The sequence below is a fragment of the Macrobrachium nipponense genome, chromosome 1 (assembly GCF_015104395.2).
Source record: "Macrobrachium nipponense isolate FS-2020 chromosome 1, ASM1510439v2, whole genome shotgun sequence".
Taxonomy (NCBI): Eukaryota; Metazoa; Arthropoda; class Malacostraca; order Decapoda; family Palaemonidae; genus Macrobrachium; species Macrobrachium nipponense.
Window position 1 is genome coordinate 32,149,062 of NC_087200.1, and position 12,143 is coordinate 32,161,204.

The window sequence follows — 12,143 nt, forward strand, 5'->3', positions numbered from 1 at the left end:
GTACATTCCATTGAGGAGTGAGAGATCTGTGTTTCTGGTGATTAGATGTTCACTCTCGACGTGGTTCGGAAGTCACGTAAAGCCGTTGGTCCCGTTGCTGAATAACCACTGTTTCCATGCAACGTAAAAACACCAAACAAACCTTACTTATTTTTTTTTAATATATTTTTCCCCTTTGTGTATTTTTCCTATCTTGAAAAACAACCCTTTTCCCCTACCTTTTTTAGAGTAACGTCTTTTTCCTAAAGATATTCCCTTATCCCGAAGGGCGTCCTACCTCTGAAAGACGGGGATCCAGGGGGAGGAGTCTGTCCTTTATCCTGATAGGTTTAGAAGCCCTTTGAAGGGGCTGCCTCAATTTCTTATTCTGGATGACATGGATGACGATGTAAAGCAAAATGTGATATGTAAAGGACAGGTGGCGATTTATAAATAAGATGGATTCTCTAATGGACGTGAGTTTTATTAATACAGAGAAATACGATTGAACAAAAACATACGTAAATAATTTAAGAATAAAGTATATAATTATTAATAGAAAGTAAAATCACGAGAAAGGTTACAAAACTAAGACGAAAGTAATCCATGAATAGAAGAGTTGAGGTTAAATTCTTTAAAATGGAGAAAATGAAATGAAATATCAATGAAGAACAGAGCTGATGTTAAATTTATCAAAGAAAGGATTTGATACATTTAACATTTGATATTTAGAAACTGACTATTCATTATAAGTCAGTAAGGTAATGAAGAAATCAAAATAAATAAATTGAATTTAATAAAAAAAAAAAAGGATGAAAACGACCTCTGAATAAAGAGGCTAATAAGATTATCTGAATAAGAGGATAATAAGATTAGCATGCCTTTGACGCAATGACTTGGAATTAGCATTAAAACTATTATTCCGAAGCAAGACTTAAGAATTAATATTTGAGGGTAGAAAGTCCCTCGGTTCCCCGCTCGCTTTGTATTCAAAGCCTTTAATAATGTTCACAACTGCTTTGTATTCAGAGCATTTAATCATGTTCAGCTCGAAATGGTCAGGCCAGAATTTCAAACATTTCATTAAGATATACTTTCATTTTTCCTCGCCCGCCCTTTTTCGTTCTCTTTTTATTTTCCCCCCTTCATTCATTTGCGGCCTCGAGTTCACTTCGTTTCAGGAAGGGACAGAGGGAAGGAATTTCGGGCGTAAAGCAGAATTAGATTTTCATGAGAGAGCGCTGAAGTATTCGATAGAATTACCCTTTGCGCGATTCGCATTTTTCGGACGTTGACGCTAATCGCTTGTCGAGGACTATTTGCTCTCTCTCTCTCTCTCTATCTCTCTCTATCTCTCTCTCTCTCTCTCTCGGGGAAGATACACGGATAGAATTTTGCTCAATATGGTCACTATGATATGGGGAATTTCGGCTTTTCCATCTTTATTTTTTGTTTCTTTTCCTTTCCTCAGCCATTATTATTATTATTATTATTATTATTATTATTATTATTATTATTATTATTATTATTATTATTATTATTATTATTATTATTATTATTATTATTATTATTACGGATAAAGGAGACCCCATAGCTAATCCGTCCATTTGTTCATTATATTGACCATCGAATAAAAAGGTAAGTATCGTTGATAACCAATTCTATCAACCTTCTAAATTCCTTCCTTGTCAAGGCACCAACGCATCCATCGTTATCATAGTTTTTGGACGTTAAAATGTCGATGGTGTCACTTTGGAACGTTGGTATGATGAAAGGAAATGACCAGACTCACCATAAAATTGTTTCCCTGCAATTTCATACCTTTCAGTTCGTAAAAAAAAAAAAAAAAAAAAAAAAAAAAAAAAAAAAAAAAAAAAAAAAAAGTCATATGAGTTATTTAATGTGTAGTCATTCTTGGCATATTTATTAATATGAGGAATTATGTATTTGGCTATTTTATAATTATGGGTTTTATATACGGAGATGGGACAGGTCTTAGGGGTATATCAGGTTTGTGTACTTAGGGCAAACCGAACATTACGCTTGGGTTTGATCCTTTTGCATATAAATTTTTGTATTACGATTCGCATATTTTGTTTGCCTTTTTAAGTTCCCTTAAGTCCTGGGTTAGTTTGTCTTCTGATAACACGTTGTTCTTTAGTGGATCTACTTGATTTTATTTCCTAAATTTGGTAGGGTCCTGAAGAATTTCTTCCATTTTTGAAACGTAATCACTTCTGTCTAATATAGCAATGCCTCCACCCTTGTCTGGTTTGTTCGTTATAATGGATTTCTCTCTCTTGGATTTCTTTAGTAAATTTATGTCATTTTCACTGAATACATTTTGACTTTCATCTTCTTTTGCCTTGTGAAGTCTTGTGGTATTCTTAAATAAGCTTTTATGTCAACCAATACGAAAGAGAATGGTTAGAACAATGCCCCATTGACTTTATACCCAAATTATTATTTATATTTTTGTTATTATTACGATAATTAATAATAATAATAATAATGATAATAATAATGATGATGATGATGATGATGATGATTATTATTAATATTATTATTATTATTATTATTATTATAAGAATAATAATGATGATGATGATGATGATTATTATTATTATTATTATTATCATTATTATTATTATTATCAATAATAACGGTGATGGTCACTAGTACAGAAAATCTTAGGATAAGCTCTCTCTTTAAAAGTGACAATAAATAAATAAAGAGACCCGATCAAGATGGTGCTACCTTAACTTACACCACCCGTTTTGGGCAAAAAGTGAATCTTTATTTCTTTTAAAATTCGACGAGAGAATATAAATAATCTAACCAGAAATCGGGCCTTCGAATAAGGATGGGATCCTCCACTAAATAAGTAGTATCCGAGACCAAATACCGGACGAGATAATAATAAATTTTCTTGAGGAAAATCTTAAGTTTTGAAAACAAAATTGGAAATATGAAAATGACAGGATAAGGGAAAACTTTCCACGATAGGAAACGTTTGAAATTGTGAGATAAATAGACGTTCAAAGTAAGAGTAAACTGATATTTTAATTGTTTTCGGAAGAAAATATCAGCGTGGATGAAAATATTGCACCAGAAAAAAGGCTTGAATTGCACCAAGAAGATTTCTTTACACTGAAGGAAAAACGTTTGGTTATGGAACGAGAACGTTTGCCTTAAATAGGTAAGAAAACGTGTGAATCGAGAAAAATGCCTGAAAGATTATATTCGATTTGAGGAAAGACTTCAATTTAAGGTGAAAATTTCAACAAGGGCAAAGAGTTCCATAAAGGGAAGGAACTTGTCAAATGCTCTAAATAACTAGTATTCACTATTGGCTTAATTAAGCACGTTAGTTTTGCCCATGTTGATATTGGCTAATGTTTGTCTCTCACTCACGCAATGATTATTATTGGTAAACAGCGCTAATTATATATGGAAATTATTACAATTAATTCAGTTGGTAAAGAATTAATTTTGTACTAAAATTATGTAAAGGACATTTTAGTTGTTCCTAGAAATAAGGAGAAAAAGACGCGTGACCGATAAGAGCCGAAGCCTTTCAGACTAATGTCTGCTCAATCAAATTTAGAGAGAGAGAGAGAGAGAGAGAGAGAGAGAGAGAGAGAGAGTGTGTGTTTATGTGTGTGTGTCTCATCATACTTCAGCAAAAAATTATCTAACAAAAGGTATATGTCATATAAATCTTAATGCTTAAGTAGAGAGAGAGAGAGAGAGAGAGAGAGAGAGAGAGAGAGAGACTGTTTCATTATACCTCAAAAAAATATATCTAGCAAAAGGTATATGTAAAAAAATGTTGATGCTTCAGAGAGAGAGAGAGAGAGAGAGAGTTTCACATTACATAAATTCTCAATTTTATTTTTTCACACAATCACAAAAATAGTAAAATTATAAAGATTTACGAGAGAGAGAGAGAGAGAGAGAGAGAGAGAGAGATGGAGATACAGAGAGAGAGAGAGAAAATGGTTAACTTTTTCCATTTTAAATAAACCCCCTCAAAAAAAAAAAAGAAAAATACTAGCAAAATGGTAATGTCATAAAAAAATTTTGATGCTTCAGAGAGAGAGAGAGAGAGAGAGAGAGAGAGAGAGAGAGAGAGAGCGAGAGAGAGAGAGAATTACTTTCCCAGTCCATTTTTTGCATTTCATCTAAAGTAATGAAGTTACCCATTCAAGTAAGACCGGCAGGCGCGTATGCGGACACGAGGAGAGACAGACTGACGGACGGACAGGGGAGGGACAGAGACAGACAGACAGACAGACAGACGGAGAGACGGACGGTCACACGTAGAAATTCAGTTTTCTCGCCACGTTTAATTTCCCGTCGGTCGGTCGCCTGGTCGGGATCCAACAAAGAGTAATATTGCTTTCATCTCTCTGCTTTCATCAAGTCGGCAGGTGGTTGAATATTCATCAATTCTCCGGTGTGCGCGAGTTCTGGTCATTCATCGAGACTTTCCCCCAAAATATATTGGGACGGGAGAGAGAGAGAGAGAGAGAGAGAGAGAGAGAGAGAGAGAGTAGAATGTTGGTACATCGGGCCCTCAGTCCTAGGAAGTTATTTCCTCTCTCTCTCTCTCTCTCTCTCTCTCTCTCTCTCTCTCTCTCTCTCTCACTTAGTATTAAGATTTCCAATGATATATACCTCATATTCAACAAGTTTTATTATTGAGTAATAATATACTCTCTCTCTCTCTCTCTCTCTCTCTCTCTCTCTCTCTCTCTCATAAATCTTTAAGAATTCTTCAGTTGTGATTGTCAAAATATAATGTCGGGTGAGTGTATGTGCTCTCTCTCTCTCTCTCTCTCTCTCTCTCTCTCTCTCTCTCTCTCTCCATACTTCGGCAACATGGGCAACGAGGTTGTTGCAAGGGACCAATAGATATTTCGGAGGAAGTCCAAATAGCCCAGGCAGAGTGCATATAAGCCCGAGGAGAGGTAGGCGGTAGCCCCCATGGAGCGTCGACGGTACTAACCTCTAGCAAAGCAAAACCCGGCTCTCGGCCTTTTGGATTTATATTACATTCTCGGAATGATTGTGGATGGCAGTTCACATGCTTGGTTGTATTCGTTAAAACAGTCTTTCTCTCTTTCATTTACACAGACTCAGGTTGCTTTGACCCTACTGCGTTTACGCACACAAAGCAAGGGAGATATTACACACACACACACACACACACACATATATATATATATATATATATATATATATATATATATATATATATATATATATATATATATATATATATATATATATATGTATTGGAGTCTGGAGACGCGTTCTGTCGTTTATCCATATATTTAGCGTGTAATCGCTGAAATTGCGATTACACATCTATTGCGCATAAGTAGTAAAAGATATACGAAACGTCGGCGCTAAATAAATGAATAAAAGACAGAACGCGTCTCTATGCTCCAATAGGTTTATCCTAGAGTAATTGTTCCTGTATTCATACTTGTATATATATATATATATATCTATATATATATATATATATATATATATATATATATATATATATATATATATATATATATATATATATATGATTTGTTAAGATGATTCCTACTGTAGGCGAGAACTTTTGTGAAAAAACTTCATCGTATTTAATAACTTACGATGATGCATATATGTTCTGCATTAAGTTTATGTTTATCCAGACGGAAAATAAAAATTTATTTTAAAATTTACTTACATATTTTTATCTATTTATATATTAATTTGCTAACTTATTTTTTAATTTTTTTATGATTATTTTTATATTTTATTTTTTATTTAAGTGATCTCTTCTATCTGTGTTTTCCATATTCTTTGTATACGCTTGAATGTGAATTCAGTGTCCCTGGTGGGTTTGATTCATATAAATAGGGTTCATCCTCTGAATAAAGATAATATGATAATAATAATGCCGTCAGTTAGATGTTTATTACCCAGTGAAACTTACATGTAGCAACCAACATCTGTAACGTCTGCAATCATTTACGCTCTCAAGTAAATTCTGTATTCAGAGCTTGAAAGTGAAAAACTACTTGAATTCTATTTCGCTGCCACTGACATTGACATTGAACTAGAGCCTCTATTTTCATATCTTTATCATTGCTATTCATCTGCACTTTTTCCTCAAAGATAAACATAATTGCATACTGCTTACGAGTTCATCTTCTTCCCCTTTTACAAGGGTCGGATCAGACCTTTAGACGCTCTAACCACTGAAAACTTTATGATCCCCCCCCCCCCACCACATTTGTGCAATTCGAATTGAAAACAATACTAAACCACAAAATGAACTTTTGCCTCTCGAAGTTAAACATAACTAGTATGACAGGTTTACGGTAAACGATGTTGATATTAATAGTATTATCTTTTTATTAATATTCCCCTATATGTATAATTTTTTTTTTCATCATTTAATGTGGGCCCCTTTTGGTGGGCCCTGGTTCAGCAACACCATTGTAAATTTGGCGCTTTAGGCCCTAAAGGCGTGGTTGCTTCGTTTAATGGTTAATCCAGGGATTCCTTCTGTATATCCTTATACATTCAGGTTTTGGGTATGGACATCAACGTGCCTAGTCCCCGACCTCTTAAGTGCTCTGGGTCACTCGTCCCTTGGTTCAGCAACACATCTCCCATTGCAAATATTCATATACCTTTAAGAGAGTTCTCTTTGCTGCCATTGCGTCGTACCATTTGGAGGTTTTTTTTATTCTACATTCGTAGTTTTTTTCTAGACTTCTCCATTCGTAGAGTTTTTTTTCTAGAATTCTACATTCGTATTTTTGTTCTAGAATTCTGTATTCGTAGACATTTTTTCTAGAAATCTACATTCGGAGAGTTTTTTTCTAGAATTCTACATTCGTAGAGTTTTGTTCTAGAATTCTACATTCGTAGAGTTTTGTTCTAGAATTCTACATTCGTAGAGTTTTGTTTTAGAATTCTACATTCGTAGAGTTGTGTTCTAGAATTTTACATTCGTAGAGTTTTGTTCTAGACTTCTATATTCGTAGAGTTTTGTTCTAGAATTCTACATTCGTAGTTTTGTTCTAGAATTCTGTATTCGTAGACTTTTTTCTAGAATTCTACATTCGTAGAGTTTTGTTCTAGAATTCTACATTCGTAGAGTTTTGTTCTAGAATTCTACATTCGTAGAGTTTTTTTTTCTAGAATTCTACATTCGTAGAGTTTTGTTCTAGAATTCTACATTCGTAGAGTTTTTTCTAAAATTCTACATTCGTAGAGTTTTGTTCTAGAATTCTACATTCGTAGAGTTTTTTTTTATAAAATTCTACATTCGTAGAGTTTTGTTCTAGAATTCTACATTCGCATAGTTATTCTCTAGGATTCTGCATTCGTAGAGCAGACTTGGCGTCGGACCTTTTTTAGTTTCTCTGACTATATTTATGTAGAACTTTTTCCTATCATCAACTTCTACAAATATAGCAGGTCTTTATTGCCTTTTAACATTTATCGTCAGTGTTTCTTAACTTAATTAAAGATGTCAAAGTCGATCGTATTGTCAAGAAAGTTAAATATGATGTCGTAAGTGTATCAAACTACACCTTGTTATTAACTGAATGCATTTTCATTCTAATAAATAAATCACAGATATCCTATGCTAAAATTCTTGTATCTTTAACTCAACGCGAAACACCTTTTTCAAACCATTTTAGGCTCTTCCATAGACAATTCCTACCCCCCAAAAACAATAACATAAAGTAGTTTGTAGGCTCACCCCCCGGTAAGCGAAAAGTGACTTGGTCAAGAGCAAACTAGTTCATTCCATTAAATCATGGCAGAGACGTTATTATTGTTTAAACCACCGAAAAGAACTTCAAATTTTCATTACACTATTAATCCAAAAATGCCGTGGATCGTATTCTTGGTAAAATAAGAACCCATACGCATTGATTTCTTTTACAGATTAGAGTAGAGGTAAACTAGATATGACCGTAAAGTTCGCAAGATCATGAAGTTACGCAAAAATTTTGGTATTCCCATTGTGAAATGGAGTTAAGAGTTTGGAATCGGAGCTTTCAGGGAAAAGGTGGATACTTTCTATGTCGGAGACACTTGTATTAACAGCGAGATTTATTTCACCGTTTCACCAAACGTAAGCTACCATGATAGAACGTAGAATTCTGAATATTGTGAAGGTTCATTCGGTGCATGGCATATTGTACTCCATGGGCCTTGAGTCTCCGAAGACTTTATATAAAAGAATTATATATATAGTATATATATATATATATATATATATATATATATATATGTGTGTGTGTGTGTGTGTGTATGTGTGAGGTTGTGTGTTATGTATGTATGTATGTATGTATGTATGATGTATGTATGTATGTATGTATACAAACACGAACACACATACATACACACACACACACACACACACACACACATATATATATATATCATACATACATACATACATACATACATACATACAGACACACACACACACACAATATATATATTATATATATATATATATATATATATATATATATATATATATATATACAAATAGCCACATGAAAGGTGAAGAATCAAAGACCTGGTACCAAGCGCTTTCGTGTATTGCGTACACTTCTTCGGGGTACAAAGTAAAATAATAAATAGAAACATAAACAAGAAAATTTCACAGAACAAAGATCAAAGCCATTAACAAGCAAATTATCATTACAAATTGTCACTACCAAACAAGTAAGAATACTTTAAAAGTGCTTAAAAACTGAAACTGCAGTTAGTATAACAGGCTGTTGCTAAAAGTGACATTGTATTTCCCTACAATTTTATAAACAAGGTAAATATCTAATTTAAAAAGACCTGAACTCAGATTCATAAGTTGATCGTTAAAATGCTTAATAAATGCAGATTCAATTATGTTTCTTTTTACAATATGGTTACAAAATATTACTTCAGATGCATTTTTCCAGTCTATACTATGGTTAAAATCATTCAATCGACGAGAGCTTTATTTGTACACATGAATGATTTTAACCATAGTATACACTGGAAAAATGCATCTGAAGTAATATTTTGTAACCATATTGTAAAAAGAAACATAATTGAATCTGCATTTATTAAGCATTTTAACGATCAACTTATGAATCTGAGTTCAGGTCTTTTTAAATTAGATATTTACCTTGTTTATAAAATTGTAGGGAAATACAATGTCACTTTTAGCAACAGCCTGTTATACTAACTGCAGTTTCAGTTTTTAAGCACTTTTAAAGTATTCTTACTTGTTTGGTAGTGACAATTTGTAATGATAATTTGCTTGTTAATGGCTTTGATCTTTGTTCTGTGAAATTTTCTTGTTTATGTTTCTATTTATTTATTTTACTTTGTACCCCGAAGAAGTGTACGCAATACACGAAAGCGCTTGGTACCTGGTCTTTGATTCTTCACCTTTCATGTGGCTATTTACGTACATATTTGTCACGTTTGGTGACTTATGCTTTATAGATAATTATTAGCTAATATATATAGATATATATATATATATATATATATATATATATATAGATATATATATATATGTATATTATATATATATATATATATACATATATATAATATATATGATATAATATTATATATATATATATAGTGATATGATATAATGGATAATTAACCTAATTAATTTGAGAACAAGAGGTCTCATGTTCACGCCAATGTTGCCAGCCACGTTGTTTATACTCCACTTTATTTATTTGATTGGTCTTAGGACTACAGTTGGCAGTGTTTTGGCTAATGACGTTGCTAACAATAAAACTATTCAGAATCGTTGTTTTCATTTTTTATTATTTGTCGCAAATGTAGTCGCTTTTGTTTGATTTTAAACTTGCTTTTGCTGCCAAGCCAGTCTAATTTCTTTTTCTTTTATGAGCGACCTCTGTAAACTTTGTTTATCGTACTCTCATCCATTGTTTTGCGAGAACACAGTGTCTGAGTAATTGCATTCATGGATATATATATATAATATATATATATATATATATATATCTATATATATATATATATATATATATTAGATATATATATATAATTTAATCATATATATATATAAAAGCACAAAGGCAGGTTGCTGTTCTGTGCAAAGGGATCCCCCAGTTCGAAGGTTCATCACAGAGGGACGTAAAAGACTAAAGTGTGAGGCAGAGTTTTAGGATAACATTATTGGAAGCTTCCTTCCGTGCTAGAATAGGATTTCGCTGCAAATTCCCATGGAGGAGCAGTGAAGCTCTCTTGCCCAGGTAAAGAAAAATAAACAGAGTACGCCGTGAAAAATGTAATTGGCAATTTGGCAACTCGTGTCATCAGCGGAAACAATCCGGGTTTATCAACTGCGCCTAAAGAACAGAGTGCTCTCTCTCTCTCTCTCTCTCTCTCTCTCTCCTCTCTCTCTCTCTCTCTCTAGGATGCGGATTAAAGCTTCCTAGAATCGTTCAAAACCGGCAAGCTTATAGAGAAAGACGTATCATGTTACCTTTTACATTATTATTATTATTATTATTATTATTATTATTATTATTATTATTATTATTATTATTATTATTATTATTATTATTAAGAAAACAGATGGCCGTAAGACATACTCCAATCAGAATTACTATTTAAGGGAACAAATCGCATTGGACCAAATACAAATTTAAACTATTCTCTTATTATATATTATATAATATTATATTTTTATCGCATTAGTATACAAGAAGCTTTTAAGCTCATCACTGCGTTATTAGATTTTGATATTACATAAGCTGATATAAACCCCCACCATCACTTAAAGAAATGCCAATCTCACCATAACATGCCCCCACATAATCTATTTCATCTCTACGTGAAAATATCTCGGTCTTCCCACTGCATAGTTACATTCAGCTTACATTCAACGATTATAATAATATCCTATTTCGAATATTACCGGTGTAATTCGCATACAGTGAATTATTAAAACACTTTTCAATTGCAAATGTACACCCAGATATCCTTTTATTTACCTAAAACTTACAAATAGCGTAACTATCTAAAGCCCGGGACGCAGTGTTACCATACAAAAACACCACAGGCGGATGGACAGATGAAAAAAAAAAAAAAACAGAGTATAGGCTTCAATTTCGCCGCGGCAAACTTAGCTCCTACCTGCGACGAAATCTTCAGAAAAGACAAACTTCGAACCGAAAGTGAATTTTGTTTTTCATTCGCTCGTTTCTTTTGGCCCATTCCGTTCTTCCCCAGCAGGTCTGTGACATCAAAGGAGACCCCATTATATTATGAAAATGGAAAGCACGGGTGGGGGGATCACGTATCGTTACATATTTTCCATAGGGCACTCTTGCATGAAAATCTTGTTGATATTGCTCAAAAGGGATCAGTGGGCAGTAAAAATCACACACACACACACACTCACAGAGGCCGCTTCTAGAGGGATGGGGGCGCTTGGGGTGGAGGGTGGGAAAGGACCATTAAATTCTGTGTAGGAAAGAGAAAAATTTCCTTGCGTTTCCGGAAGTGATTTTGCTTGCGAGTCTCGTGTTATTGGGTTTAAATGCTGCATGTGTGAGCGTATTGATGCTTTTGTGTGTGTGTGTGTGTGTGTGTGTGTGTGCGATTTATTTCCTCTTTTCTTAGATGTAAACTGTATTCCACCCGGAAAAATGCTGTATGCAAATTATGGTACAAATATCAACGTATCATAAAACAACAGTTCTGAATTTGTAATGATTATCCCTCCTCATTGAAAAAATGGCAACTTAAAGAAAGTATTTGCTTTGTATTTGTGTTGGATTATTTTTTTCTGTTTTGAGGAGGCAAACAAAACCAGACTGGCTGGTTGTTTACGAGTCACACATAATTTCTTGGAAAAACTTGGCAACTAAACATCACATATCAGAAGGTAACCTAGCTTCTTCCCCTGATGTATCGTAATTTAATTCATATATATATATATATATATATATATATATATATATATATATATATGTATATATATAGTATATATATATATATATATATATATATATAATATATATATATAATATATATCTATATATATATATATATAACTCTGGTTAGAGTTATACTGCATCACAACAAGAACCACTGTAAAGCTTTGA